This window comes from Phyllostomus hastatus, unplaced genomic scaffold (assembly GCF_019186645.2).
Source record: "Phyllostomus hastatus isolate PE091 unplaced genomic scaffold, TTU_PhHast_1.1 phas_contig_254, whole genome shotgun sequence".
NCBI lineage: Eukaryota > Metazoa > Chordata > Mammalia > Chiroptera > Phyllostomidae > Phyllostomus > Phyllostomus hastatus.
Window position 1 is genome coordinate 20,490,626 of NW_025333810.1, and position 13,142 is coordinate 20,503,767.

General features: G+C 44.1%; 1 pseudogene; it reads left to right on the forward strand.

Moving 5' to 3' along the window:
- Positions 1-6,137: 6,137 nt before the first annotated feature.
- On the forward strand, positions 6,138-6,262 carry LOC123818182 (annotated as a pseudogene).
- The last annotated feature ends 6,880 nt before the right edge of the window (positions 6,263-13,142 follow it).

Sequence of the window (13,142 nt, forward strand, 5' to 3'; positions counted from 1 at the left end):
AGTTTGCTTCCACTAGTATTTACTGAATTTGTTTGACCACTGAACATTTCTTGTGGTTATGGATGATATCCGTAAACATCTCAGAGAACAAACTTTTGATCCATTTGTTGTATAATTTAAATGCATCATTAAATGCTTAATAATATGATTTATTCCATAGCTCATAAATTAAAACCATTGTTTCTTTTTTTTCTTTTTTGTTTTGCTCATCTTTTTATAGTCTTAGTAAAAGAGCCCTTCCAGGGCAACTAAAATAGGAATGTGGTATGTCTCTGATGGATCTCTGAGGGCTATGGACTGACCTTCGAACAGGTGAGCTTCCTTGCCTAAAGGTGTTCTGTGAGGCCCTCTAGTGTGAGGACCTGCCATGGTAGGTTCACCCATCACAATGGCAGCATCATAAATAGTGTAGTATTATCATAATATACTGATATACTAAAGGGTTAAATTGTGCAAGAAAACTAAGTAGGAAATCAGAGTCCAAAAAACAAAACAAAACAAAATTACAATGACTAGAAATATTAATTCAAAGGAAGTTGAAGACTGAAGCTACCAGCATGGCATGGAGTATTGCCAACAGGAAGGGTGCATGGGGGAATGGTACACCTGAGCTGGACCTTAACAAGCCTTGTGGATGTGGGCAGTGGAGAGAAGGTAGGAAATGAGGAGTCAGACTAGCAGAAGCAGAGGTAGCCTGGATGTACTCAAGGCTGGGGGCTGGAATGAGTGGAGAGTGGTGGCTGTGGTTGGTGAGATCCGAGAAGTGAGGTACGGGGGTATGGAAGACCCTGAAAACCTAGCAGAGGAGTGTGTGTTTTTAATTCAACTGATAATAGGGAAACATTGTAGGTTTCTGAACATTGCAAAAGTGTGTGTTGTTTGACATAGATTGTTTGGCAACAGCACAAAAATGGATTGTGAGGAAGGAAGCTATAGGAGGGAGCATAATTCTCCTGTTACAGAGGAGGAAGAGACTGTTAAAGACTCTTCATGTTTGTAAGAGGGCTAACTTCCAAATTACCAACTTCAAAGTCATTGATTTTATTTTCTGGTAACATCCATGGACACTGATTGTATAAGCAATTGTAATTGACTCAACCCATTGAATCACCGATATAATTAGGAAGATGGTTTGCTTGCTTTCCAAAAAAAATAATATGTGTATATGTCAAGGGACTAAATATAGTATTTGTTTCTATAGCATATTTAGAAAATATAGAAAAATCCATGGAAGAAAACAAATCAGCCACAATGTCAGAAATGGCTGTATGTGTTGGGAATACTTCCTCCTGCAAATGAGATGGTAGGGCCAGTGTGAGGTGGTGGGGGTGTCAGCAGATGTGGCCGTGCTCAGTGGTCACTGCAGTGATGCCCAGTGGGAGCCCTAACATCCAACAGAGGGGAGAGGAGCAGGAAAAGGGCACGTGGAAGTCATGTGGATGCTCATCAGTCTTGCTCCTGATGAGCCAGTTCAGTGACTTTTTATTCTCCAGGGCAGAGCCTCCAATGCCACCATCTCATTATGTGACCCTTTCTCATGCTGCCCAAATGTGGCCATCAATTTCTGCTTTAAGGCCCAGGCCAAGTCAATAGCATATACAAAGGAAATACTTCTGCTTACTGCAAGTCTTAAAACAATGTGAGTCTGTTGTGAAGTTGTTGGAAGGGGGACTGCATCATGTAACCCAGAACTGAACTGCCTTGGAGCCTCTCTATCCATTCAGCCCTGTGAAGCCCAACACCGCCCAGCAGTTGCTCCTCCCAGTCTCTCCCAACAGTCTCTATCCCTCTCCAGGACCTGCTGGCTTTCACCTCATTGGTCTTGATTCTCAGCCTTGCTTCCTCCTCTCCCTGCTGCTCCTGGAAGTTTTCCTTGTCAGAAAGCTCAAACTCTTCCTTCCTTCCTTCTTTCCTTCCTTCCTTCCTTCCTTCCTTCCTTCCTTCCTTCCTTCCTTCCTGCCTTCCTTCCTTCCTTCCTCCCTCCCTCCTTCCTTCCTTCCTTTCTTCCTTCCTTCCTTCCTTCCTTCCTTCCTTCCTTCCTTCCCTCCTCCCTCCCTCCCTCCCTCCCTTCCTCCATCTCTTTCTTGTAAATAAATGTAGTATCTCCAAGTTTTTTTTTTAATTTACTTACTACCCTATCTATGAGACAAAGGGTAGGAAATTGAGCAGCTCCCTTAATGAATCTTGCTTAGAAAGCTGAAGAGGGTAAAAGATGGTGAATAACTATGTTTTTATATTATGCCTGCCATGCAAACAAGGGGGGGTAAACCCATATTGTTAGTCTGGAACACCTTCATCCAGATTATCTACAGATTAACTCCAGGCAAAGTGATCTCTGGAAACTAGAAAGCTGATTACTGCTAGTAAATAAACTGACCCTGAATTTGAGCAGGTGCCTAAAGAACACTCTGACTTCAAGTTAGTTGGCTCCTTTTGTCATGTTTTCTGCCACTTAGAAGCAAGAGTTTGGATACACTGATTTACAGGATAGGAAGTCTTGCTCCAGGCCTGGGGGCCCTGTATGTTGAGCAAGGCCACCTGGCTTCATCTGGTTATAATTTTATGTAAAAGATTTCAGAAACTTCTGAATGTTTGAGGGCTGAAATGATGACTTCCCAGCATCATGTTCTCTTAGTGGTTAATATGATCAAACCCAAAGTATTACTGTATCAGGTGCCTGTGTTAGTGTTGTAAGAGTTTAAGATGGCTGGATGTGGTCTCACTTTTGATAACATCTGTGAATCTTTCTTGGGGTTTCCAGACATCAGTAGGCACATCTTTCTCTCCTACTGTGCCTTGAGTCTGTGGATCTTCTCTTGTTCATGTCTCTGCTTTCCCTCTGTCTGTCTTGCAATTGTCTTCATGGTTTCTCTAGGGATCCCTTGAGTACAGACTTGAACCCTTCCTTTCTACCATTGAAATGATCTGTAAGGTTGGCCATGAATTCTTCAAAAAGGATTTCAGCAGCTTATGATAAAATATTTAAGTAACAAGAACCAACTAATGGATAGGAAGGATTCAATTGTACATGAAAATTATTCTCAGGTACCAGAGAGATTAGGTTAAGGACATGTTATAATTGAAAGTCAATAATGGTGACCAGTAAGGAGATAGTCCCTTCCTACTTTCACAAATAATGTGAATTTAGGAAAAAGGCAAATTATATAAGGATATGAATATTATATAAGGATATAAAGAGAAGTGCTGTTTTATAGTTAGAAGAAACTTTAAATTACCTAAGGCAGCTCAATGATTCTTGGATAAAAACCAAGGCCTAGAGCAGAGGAGTAACTTGTTCAAGGCTTTTCTGGTCAGTGGTTGGAACTCCTTCTGTTGGGTATCTATCTACCACGTGTCAGATGTTATTCTAGGTCTCAGATAAGCAGCCACAACAAGGTCAAGGTCCCTGTCCTCTTGGGATATAAACATCAGTAGGGGAGGCAGGTAAGCAAGCAAACCAATCACAAATGAACAGGGTCATTTAAACCCGGTTGTATTCTTTGACAGGAGGAAGGTGATAGAGGGGTGGAGGGAGGTTCTGAAGAGAAAACACAGGTGCCAGGCCTCTGTGATGAGAAGTCCCAGTCCCGTGAAGGTGGCGTGAGTCTGAACATGTGAGCGCGGCCACACTCCAAACTGCCTCCACGGAAAATGCCTATGACATCTTCACGAGTGCCACAGAGGTGAGATGAGACACATATTAATGACATGAGGTAAATAAGCATCATGTAGAGACAAAGTTATAGTAGACAACACATTGTGCTAGAACCTTTAAAAAAGAAACTCATGTAGCACCCACTCTGTGCCCTGGAGGGGCTCACCGCCAAATGGAAAGCTTCCCAGTCACAAAGGCAGCCTCTCGAACCCTGACAACTGCTCTAAGATCAACCCAAGTGGAAGTGAGGGAGGCAGCTAATTTGGCTTAAACAGGATTCTGGTCAAGATCCTGTCCTCTTCTAAAAGGAGCTTTTGGCCATGGTATCCTTGGCTTGGGCTTTCTGTCTTGCCTAACCCACACATCATGTTTAACGATGTTCTTGTGCTTACCCAGTAAAACAAAAGAGTCACTGTGCACACTGACAACACTGACTCTGGTGGATATCGATCACCAAAAATGATCATGAGAAGAGCAATTGCTGACATGCAAAGCATTTTTGTTGTTGTTGTTGTTTCAAAGTTAGCTAAATATGTTGGTATTGAATATGGAGAGTTTGAGCTATAACTTGACCACTATTCTTTAGCCTGGAATTACTTAAGGAGACACCATGAGATGGATCAATTTGTATTTAGTATTAATAATAACAACAAGGAAAGTACATTTGGCTGAAGATATTATCTCCATGCCAATTCTCAGGGAAAATTTCTCCCAGATTATATGGGCCTCTCCTTATCAATGCAGAGAGAAAAATGAAAGCCTTAGGTAGTCATATGTAAAGTTTGGAGAAGAAGGCTAGACCAGAACAGGGAGGTTTTTTTTGTTTTTTTGTTTTTTAAAGCAGGCTTAATGGAGATCTGGGATTCTTTAAGACTTTTCAAAAGTATCTTTTAAATGATTATAAAAATTATTTTCAGTCTTACTGTGATAATATTCTAGAAACTGTTGAGGGCAATGGGGTGACTGTAAAAAAATGTAGAAAAGTTACATAGCTTATAAAGGTGGAAAGTCCACATGGCCTAACCGTCCCCTGGGAAGTGGAGACGTGAGAGCCAGAGCAGCTTGCTGTTCACTGCTCAAGAGCCTGACCGTCAGTACCAGGAGTTCTGATGGTTACAAAGCCCAGAATTTCTCAGAAGGTGTCAGTGGTGAAAGAAAAGCATGAGGATGTCAAAGTGGACCCTTACTGGAGTGTAACAGAACTTCCAAACTTCTCTGAGCCTCCGGCCTGAGAATAAAACATAAGGTGTCAAAGACGCTGTTTCCCAGCTGCGAGGCACGATGAGGAGAGGGCTGAAACTCTGGGGTCACAGCTGTTTTCTTTGCAGGCAGTTTGGAGTGCTGTGCTATTTCTGTTCTCTCATTCTCCATTACTCCAAGTCTCACTAGAGGGGAGGGGAGAGTGTTAGTGCTCAAGGCAAGTGAGAAGATCTTAAGGAACCACTGAGACAGTTTAGCCTTGTGCCAGACACACCTCACCCCCAGGCTGGACGCTGCAGCCAGGTCAGGCAGGAGCTGGCAGAGCAATGGGAGAGGGCATCTCCTTGGGAGGGAACAAGATGGCAGGCAAAAGTGGCTGTTTTCCATGGATCAGATGTGGCCCTCACAGGAGAGAGCAAGCCTGTTCACGAGGAGAGTCTGGAGGGATAATGGCCGGCCAGGAATAAGGCATTGCCTCAGTTCAAGGGCACTGTGGTCAGAGGCCACAGTTGGGTTCTCTGAGGAACCTGCCAATGTGCTGCATGATAATAAAAGTCAACCTCAGACATTTCCTCATACCCAAAGGGCACTAACACTGATTTACCTCTGTACCCTTTCCCTCTAAACCCTACCCCTGGGCCGAGTCACAGAGTGTCAGAGCAAACTGGTGGGGAAAGAAGAGATGACAAGAGGGAAGAGGCCATGGTTGCTCCTCTCCTTCCTCACGACAGAAGTCCAGGGTGGAGCAGATCCAAATGGGGTGATGGGGAGAGAAGTTTTAAGTTCAAATGAATTTGGAGTTTTGTTACTCTATTAAAACAGACTGAATTCTGTAATTTTCAGCTGGACTGGACTCAATAAAATTTGAAGGTGACCAGAGAACTTTCATTATCTAAGCATTACTAGAAACCAAAGTCATCCCTAAGATTTCATTTTAGGGTCAGGAGAGAACAGGTGAGGGAGTTCAATAGGCAGAGAAGAATGAAATGAAATGGTCTCTAGATAAGTTAATAAGCTACTTCTGTGACCTGAACACACACTGAGATAGTGTGGTTCTTTGGTTCCAAAGGTCAAATGCGTGACCAGTGCTGGCGTTTGCTTAACTTGCATTCTCACTGACAGTGTCTGCAAAGTGCTTAGCACAGTGTCTGGGGCAGTGCAGGTCCTCAATAATGCATTATTATGCTAGTTATCTTTATTTATTATTACAGGGCATCTGATTTAGGACATAACCACTAGACTCTCAGAGTCTCTCAGCCAGCAGGTTAAAAAGCAGGAACACATACTTACCTGGCAGGGGAGATACCATCATCACAAAGGTGGTTTTCCCAGGGCAAGGCTTATCTATTGCACTCCAGACGTGCTGGCCCCTGCAAAAAAGAAAAAGAAAGAAGCAGGGACAGCTCCAGGCCTCTGTAGAGGGAGCTCTGAAACCATCCTTCCCGAGGAGAAGGGGTGGTGGGGCCTCTCCCTGGCAAAATGAGGTAGTGATAGGTCAGACTACAGGGAGGTGATATAGCAAAGGGATCAGGCTGTCCTGACTGGGAATCTTGGCTCCACAGCCAGTAATGGGACAAATTTTAACTTCTCTAACATCAGTTTTCTCATGTTTAAAATTCCAAAAATAATATGTGCTTACTTGGTGGGGGGATGAATCCTCACTGAATTGGGTTGTTATGGTATGTAATAGATATTCCATTTGTTCCTTCTTCCCAGTTCACCCAGTTATGTTCCTCTTCTTTTAATTCTTAACACCTCTCTGTGAGAGCCCAGCATTCTTTTTAAATTTTATCTTAAATCCTCACCCAAGGATATATATTTTAATTGATTTTAGAGAGAGAGGAAGGGGGAGAGAGGGCGAGAAAAAGAGAAAGAGAGACAGAGGGACAGACAGAGAGACATCAAGGTGAGAGAGAAACATTGATCACTTTCTTCCCATACACACTCCAACTGGGAACCAAAACTGTGACCTAGGTATGTGCCCTGACTGGGGATGGAACCTACAACATTTTGGTGCTCAGGATGATGCTCCAACCAACTGAGCCACTCAGCCAGTGTCAGAAGCCCAGCATTCTTAAACTTTCTTTCTCTGTGCCCTGTTTCCCTTACTTATCTGGGAAAGTAGTCTAATAAACTGATCTCTAATAACGTACAAATGAATGATAATTGCTTAGACTCAAGATTACCTTTTCACAGAAGAATCTGGAAAAGGAAAAGCAGAGAAGAAATCTCAGGCCCTGAACTTTCACACTTGTGTCAACCTGATAAAAAACGGCTTAGGGTTAGGGGACCCCAGTAAGCACTCCCACTAGACTGGTACTGTGCCAATGGCAAAGCTACCTTTTTTTTTCCCAATGTGGGCATCCCACTCTTACAGCCAGTGACTTGCTCTGTACTCCTCTGTGTCCGGCTCTAAACCAGGAGCTTTGCAACTGAATCACACTGAGTTTTTGCAGCATCTGAAAGGGAAGGTATGGTGAGCTGAGAGAGGTGGCTACTCCAAGCAGACAGACTTCAAAGTGGCCATTCATCCCAGACACATGCCCACAAGATGGTACTGAAGCGATTCAAAAAATGCATGTGTGGGTGAAAAAAAGACGAAAACTTTGCAAAGAGGAATAGAAGGAACAAAGAAGCATGAAAAGTCACAAATTTTAAATGCTTTAGATTGTCCTTGAATTCTTTACCTTCTTTCCTTGTGAGTTAATACCCATTTCTGTGGGATCAGCACACAAGCCACTTTCAAAAATCTGCCAGGTACTCAGCTGGTGACAAGGGGTCAAGTTGTTAATGCGCGTCCACGTCCCTTAATCTGGAGCTGGTGCTTGGCAGTGTTTGTGGGGACTTAACTTTAATTGACTCCTTAGGGATAGAGCTGACAACTTCCCTTTCATGGATTTTAGAAAGTTAGATAGTTTTCCCTCACAGAATCTTGCAGCGCTCTACATCTCTGCGACCACAGAGGAGGCTGTCATAGAACAGACATCTTCTCTCGTGGACAGTCTCTCCTTTCACACCGCAAATGCAATAGTAGTCATTGCCGAGGAAAACTGTAGGTCCTGCAGAGTAATCAAAGGGATATTCAGGGATGAAACTGGGGAGAAATAAAAATATTATAACTCAGCTGCGGCCCTTAAACCCCGCTCCTTCTCTTCAGGGAACAGTCTGATGATCTTCCATCTCATCACATCGAACTTTAGTCATAACGTAGTCCTGCTGAAGAAGTCTCGGCACTGCCTCCTAATCACAACCTCTCTCCAGAGGTTCTGCACCCACAGCCATTAGTCATCCCTAATCCATAAAGCAAGTGTGGCCTCATGCTGCTAGCAGGAGTTGCAGAGGCAGGCTGAGCTGTGCTTGCCCCAGGGTTCAGGCGTGTGTGAACTTGTCTGGAGGACCAGTGGACAGGCCTCCAGGCTCATTGCCCTGTAAGAACAAGGCCTTGCTAGGCCAGAAGGTGCCCTGAAAGCAAAGTGAGTCATGCTGCCTGTGTGGCACAAAGTGAGCTCTGAGGAAGCACAGAGTGGATGGGTAATTGCCCTCCCACCCAGAGATGTTGGCCTGTGTTTGAGAAAGAGCCTAAAGTGAGATGAGGCAAAAGCTAAAGAACTCTTGGAGATGAGAGGCCAGCAATCTAGGCCCCCAGAGTCAGCATGGATGAAAGACAGCTCCCTTCATGTGCCCAGCACTTTGTCTTGATGTAGCTTTGCTGGGAACAGCCAGTGGCCTTGTCATATGGAAGTGTCCTGGCCAGGTAGGACCTATGGGGGCAGCACTTTGGCATGAGCCCACAGTGCCAGGTCTCTAGCAGGCATTACCAGCCATAAGTGATGACGGGTTGGAAGTAATGGGGTCATCTGTGACAAGAGAGAGTTCTCTGGTGAGCAGCAGTCATAGCTATGAATACTATGGGAAGTGAAAAGTGTGAATACTGAAAAAAGTGCTTCATGGAGCCTGTGAAAATTTCCAGGTGCATCAAACTGTATTTTGAGGGGAGGAGTACGAGATTCCCCCCAGGCTCAGTGGAGCTGAATCAGAGAAATACCATGTAATGATATTATTTAACACTCTGGCTACCCTGGCTGATATGTAATAGGAAGTCAAGCAAGCCTGTATGTGTTGGGATACTGCATCTATAGTTTGATTGTTGACCGCGGGGTATGGAGATGAGACAGTCAGAATGCTAAGAATCATGCTAGGGCAGGAACTCGCTGGCCCCTGGAGCTGGAGGAAGGAGAGACCCACTGTTGTGTTGACCTTCCTTCCCCTGGCTTTGAGGCAGCTGGGCTATGTCAGCAGCACCACTGATTCTGTGGATCCTGGGCTATGCCACCCGTGAGGCAGGACCACGGACTCATTTTCCAAGGAGAATGGACTAATGGAGCCATGGCAGTAAGTGGTTGGGTGGAAGAATGCAGTTCTGGGAAGAACATGTGTTCGATGATTGGACACCTCTGGCCCAGCTACTTTAGCACCATGAGTGACTTTGGGATGGGGACCGAGTTTGTGTGTAGGATAGAGAGCTGTGTCTCTAGGGAGCTGTCGGGTTGAGAGCAGTCTTGGCCGAACAAGGTGTCAATGCTGCTCTCCTAAATGGGAAGAAACTCCTACTAGGTTGGCATCAGCTGGTGTGCTGTGGTCTCTTCAGCAGGTAAGGACTGCACTGCATAGTGCCAATAAAAACTACTACAACTGAAGAGCACCAGCTACTCCAGCTGATCGCTGTAGACTGAATGTTTGTATCCCTCCCCACCCCCACATTCTTATGTTGTAATTCTAACCCCCAATGTGAAAGTTGGAGATGGGGCCTTTGGGAGGGTGATTAGATGCTGAAGGTGGAATCCTTATAAAATGGGATTGTGCTCTTTTAAAAAATAACCCTGGGAGGTCTGTCAAAATCTCCACCATAAAAGGACACAGCAAAAAAAAATGACCATCTATGGACTAGGAAGTGGGCCCTCGCTAGACACCAGATCTGCCAGGGTCTTGGTCTTGGACTTCCCAGCCTCCAGTACTGTGAGGAATAAATATTTGTTGTTTAAGCCACATAGTCCATGGTGTTTTTGTTATAGCAGTTTGAATGAACTAATTTCTGACCAAGGATCATGTTCCATGTTCTCTTCTAAAGAGTTGGCCACCAAAACTGACCCATTGGACTGAGTAAACACCTCTGAGTCTTGGGACTTCTTTGAGGATGAAGACACCATGGACAGAAGAAAAACTTTCCTCCACAGGTGGGTTGGGGGGATAGGGTAACTTACTTTGAATATTAAAAAGAATGGTGCCTAATTTTGCTTCCCAATCTGGTAGAGTGCTGCAGAACAATTCCATGTGACACTGTGCCCATTGTGTTTAGTGCTGATGTCATGGCCTCGGAGGGCTTGGAAAAAATTGAGAAATCAGTAGTTCCTGTTGGCAACAGTGTTTGTGTAAAGATGTGAAAGAGCCTGAAGACACAGGGTAGTCCAGTGAGAAAATAAGCATGAAGCTGTCTTCATGAATTCATTATGAAATGCCTGAAGTAGAAGACAGGGCCCGGTTTGGAACACAAAGTCCTAGGCTGTAAGTCATTGTATTGTCCCCATACCATCAGCCTCTAGCGAGGACCTCTGAACTCAGTCTGTCTTTTCAGTCCTTGGGAAGAAACTTCTGGAAGATGGCCAGTGGCTAAAATAAGAGATGAAACCATAAATAAGACAATTAAACAACATTTGTTCAGGAAAAATGGAAGTAGGCATCTTCATATCTCATAAGCTTTGCTGTAAAAAGTCTTTTTTCTTAAAATAAGCAGATATCTATTTAATGTCTGCTGCATAGCCAGGACTAAGATTTAGGAACAGGTTGTGGTCTTGTTTCTGGTGTTTCATTGCTAATGCGGTACAGTGGTTTTATTTTAGACACACTGTCTTCTGAAGCATCGTGTCAAAACCTCCTAAGCCCAAAATAGTTTTGGTCAGGCAACTTAGATCATGTCCAGCAAGTGTCAGAAGGAGTAAGGCGTGCCATAAAGACTGTCAGGGAAACCAGCTAGGCCGACAGGTAAAAATCAATTAATTAGACATGTTGTTCATGTCATTGCAAGAATCAATGTGTCTTTAATGGATACTGCTGTCTACTGGGAACACCAGTGAATTATAATAGTATCTTAGAGCCTGTCTCCCCTTCTTTTCCAAAGGCAATTAACCTTTGATTGAGGTCTGTTCAGGTTAACTGGAGACTGCCTTTGAAACAGAGATGTGTGTGCAGTAGGTTATTGAGGTAGACACTCTACCTGTAAGGGAGTAAGGGAAGCAAGACTGAGGAGAGGAAGAAGATGAGCTGATATTGTGGCAACCAAGGCCTTAGCCTATCTCACTAAGAGCTTTGGAGCTGTGGTGATCCTTCTGTGTTCCCTGAATCAAGGCAAGGAGACCAGGTCTTAATATCTATCCTGCATCAGCCACTATTGCATGCAGATTGTCCTCAGGGAGGGGCTTACCTCCCACTGAGGGCAATGCCTGAAAAAGAACACAGCTATGAACCCTCAGCGTCCAACATTCCTCCCACTTGGGAGAACCAGTTCCTTGGTTATCCTGACTTGGATGGAGAGAGAAATAAAGGGAGAATCTGAGCAACACACTATAAGTCCATGGCAAGGCCCCTTATGGAAGAGGTCCCTTAATTAAGGAAGAGGATAGAAATTTTTTTCTATTATCTAATACACTGTAACATATTACCCCAAAATTTTGTGGCTTAAAACAACAAAAATAATTTATCATTGCTTCTGGTTTCTGTGGGTCAGGAATCCACAGATAACTTGGCTGGGGGGTTCTCCTTGCAGGTGTCTTGGGTGAACGCAGTCAGGTGGTGGGGGCTGACTGGGCTCCTCCCTCTCTCCATGCAGTATTGGGGCTCTCCACGTGGTCTCCTTGTGTGAGCACCCAGAACTTCTTACTGACTTGAAGGCGTGGGGCACCAGGTGAGTGTCCCGAGAAAGACTAGAAGACTCTGCATGGTGTTTTGTACTCTAGCCTCAGAAGGCATGTGGTATCCTGTCTTGTACTTCCTGTTTGTCAGGGGTTCACACAGTTTCAAGGGGAAGAGACATGGATTCCACCTCTCGATAGGGAGTGACAGGGTCTGTAAGAACGTGTGAGACAGGACATTTTTGATAACACAAAGGCTATAAAGCTTACATTTTCTGATGGTGATAAATCCAATAAAACGGCTTAAAACCAATGGCATACCTCAAATCCTTTGACTTTTTAACACATTCAAAGCATAAATCAGTCCAGAACATGCCAGCAGTTGTAAGGGACTAGACAGAGACCGATGCCACATCCAGGATCACTGTCTTCCCGTTAAGCACCTCAGATGAGAGTACAGGAGACACTCACTGCATCTATTCCTGTGTCACAAAAGTGAACTGAATAAAGCTTTTATTAGTTATCCTTCATTAGCAGCCTATACTTTCACCCATCATGTTGCACAGACCTCAAGAGTCAATGCTCTTTTCTGCAGTGGTATTGGGAAGTTGTGAAACCAGTGCCCGTGTTTTCAACGTTCTGCACCGCAATTTTAGATCCCAGAAATACTGTTGGCTGCCTTTCTTACTTGGCTGAAGAAATGTGGTCACCTCCATGAGAATGTGGACCTCAAATTCAATTTTAAAACCGACACAAACTTCGATATTAGGCAAATTACGTTAGCTCTGACTAGGAGAGACTTCTGGGTTACTTTGGTCAACACTAATCCGTTTGTCTCTCTGAAGTTTACTTGTTGTTTATCAGGAGGAAAACACAAATACCTCAGTGTGGTGCAGTGTGAGAAACAAAACACAGTCATTTTGCCTCAGAGTTTTGCTTTCTGGTGATGAAATTCAGACCCTTTTGCATCCTTGTCACTTGCCCAGTCTCTCTCAGGGTCATTCCAGGTGTCTGTGTTGGGCAAAATTATTGAGTCTGGAACACAATCCACATTTGTCTGGGGAAAGCCAAAAGATTTGTTTTAGATGAGCAATCCACCAACACATGTTTTTCAGAAACCCTCTGAAATGTTTTATTCTGATATCTATGGGTCTGGATGGGAAAGGCTGTTTAGCTTACAATATATTACTGTCAAGGGTACGAGGTACAAGTTAGATGATGATAAGTGAGGATCCAAATCCTTTCATGATGCAGGGGACTCTTCTGAGGCACTTGGAGGGCAATCAGTGTTTTTACAACTTAAAGAAAAAAGCATTTGATGGAAAACTGCTGTTGCAGAATGACATTGTATTTTAGTGCTTTCTCCAGAAGTGAATGTTTCT